Below are 2573 nucleotides of genomic sequence, written 5' to 3' on the forward strand. Positions count from 1 at the left end.
AGTCTGATTTAGCTTTGATTTAGAAGGACAGCAGAGTTCACATGTTATGGTTGAGACGCATCTGATAGAAAAATGATTTAATGAATTTGTCAGGAAGTAGAAATTTTGCCAGTGCTTGAACAGTATTCCCGCCTTTTTTAAAGCAGTTAGTGATCAGCTCATCATCAAGCCTCTGCAGAAGCCTGATAACAACCTGATCATTTGAATCAGGTGTGTTGGAGCAGGGAAACATCTAAAACATGTAGGACAGTGTGCCTTGAGGACCAGGGTTGGGAAACACTGCCTTAGCGTATTGGTAACTCTTTTTATGTCTGATTAAATCATGTTTTGGTACAAATCTAATGGAGGGCCAATATAACTTTTAAATAAAATTCATTATAGTAGCACTTTTTATACCTGTGTTATCAGTAGGCATTGTTAATTTTAGATTTTGGAGGCATTTAACACATTTTTAAATTGTTGAAGTTGTGGATTCCAGCGTTTTCTGGCACAGAGCAAGTTTAAAAATTAAAGAAATTAAAGCAAACCAAAACATTTCAGAAATGACAGTGTTTGCGTGTTACATTCAGTGTGTTCAGGCATTGTTTTCTTGTTAATTTTTTTTGTTTCACCTGTTCTTAAACTGTAAACAGAGCAGAGAAAACAGTTTGGGCCAGATTTAGTAAATGGATCACAAGATTTTTTTTTCCTCACCTCTCTCTCAGGGCTTCTATCTAATCAGTTGTGCATTGATACTTAATTTGTAATCAAACAAAAGCAGATTCTGGTAGTAAAATGCTGTACAGGCCATAAATCATATATATAATATTTTGAGGTAATGAACATTTTAAGCATTGTAACATTTAAGCCTCCCAAATTTGAGGTTTCTGTTAATTTTTCCGTTTGACCACTGTAAATTGAATGTGGCAATGAGAAATTTAGCAAATCTCTTCAGGCTTGCGTTGAGCATTTCTCATTTCCAATATTTTAAGAGTTGACCTGAGTTGAATTGCAGCCATATTTGAGATTACTTGTTGCAGTGTTTCATTCAACAGTTTGAGACCACTTGGGTTTTGCTGGTTTCAGTGTGAGTCAGTCTGCATCTCTTGCCATCCCCTGGTGTTAAGGCACAAAATCATTTCACAGTATTTATAGTAAAATCACTTTTTTTTGAGCCAGGAAGACAAAGCAGCAGTGACGTAAAATGGAGAAAGGTGCATACAGTGTGAACAACATCTGCCCATTTCACTCTGCTTGAAGGTTAACTTCTGTATTTTTCAGCCCAGACTCTATTTTCCCATGTGTGGTGTCTAAGTGAATAATGGAGACAATCATTTCTGAAACTGGTCCTGTATTGAGGATGAGCACTGCAGCCATCAGCCATGAAACAGTCTGCGATGTTACACTTACAGCCAACTGTGCATTATCTCATACTTATCTCATAATTTGCTTCCTGAGAAATAGCCTCTGACTCAGCTAATTTGAGGCCAATTGGAAAATTTGAAAATGTTCTTTTTTTTTCTCACTGCACTGATCTTAAATTTGTCTTAAATAATTGGCTGTTGAGGCAACAGTGATCTAAAAGAAAACTCAATTGTCTTAAATAAGATCTTAAATTTGTCTCAGTGGTCAAATATAAGTCTTGTTGCTTCAAACGGTCGCCAAGGAGAAATTTCTGAGACACCAATGAGCTGTTGTTTTGCTCTTTTTTTTTCCTCCTAAGGCAGGGTTTAGGAGAAACAGATGAGACTTCAGTACATTCAAAATAAGAATCTCATTTATTCCTCATATTACAAAGAAAAGACGATTGTGAGTAACAAAATTTTCCTCTGGGTTCTCTTGTCACAGGAAAAAAAGCAAAAAGTTTTTCCTTTGTGTTTTAAAAAAGTTCTGTGTTCAGTGAACAACATAGTAAAAACAATCCCCATGCACACGGATCCACAAAAACCGAGGAGAAAACGCTGTAGTCTGCATGCCAGGCCAGTAGTTTGTGGTGTAACACCTGTGTACAAACACTTTCTTCTACAGAGTGGTGAGTACAAACATAATTTTATCTGGACGGATGATGAAGTGGGGTTGATATTCTGAGTGATCCTGGACTATAAAGAATCAATGTTTCAGCAGCACAAACAGAGCTCAGCAGTCTGCCATGATTTTTATTGTCCTCCTACTTCAAAACTTAATACACATTTGCAGGACGTCACCATTTTCACAGGAACTGTGACAGTAAAGGTGGCGGTTTCAAGAAAAACCCTCTGGAACCCAGTTTCAAAAGTTGGCATTTTCAAGCTCCCAAACCAATGTTGTCGTGCGAACGAACAGCCAAAAGTGCAACAAAAGTTTACTGTTTTATGTTGAAAATGTTGTTCTGTAACGTTTGTTAGTTGCCTCGGTCTGTGTGCTCTGGGGCTTTTGGATCAGTTCTCCAATTTTTTCCACTGACAGGCTCAGATTGTTATTGTAAGTGACTGACAACATGATGGAAAGGATCCATCCAGATATGAGCCTCTCAGTGACAAAAACAAGCACTTTTAGTGGACTGACTTTGATGGTGCAAAATTGCCCATAAAGATTACACTGCAACTCCCATCAAT

The sequence above is a fragment of the Lutjanus erythropterus genome, chromosome 7 (assembly GCF_056507025.1).
Source record: "Lutjanus erythropterus isolate fLutEry1 chromosome 7, fLutEry1.hap2, whole genome shotgun sequence".
Classification (NCBI taxonomy): domain Eukaryota; kingdom Metazoa; phylum Chordata; class Actinopteri; order Lutjaniformes; family Lutjanidae; genus Lutjanus; species Lutjanus erythropterus.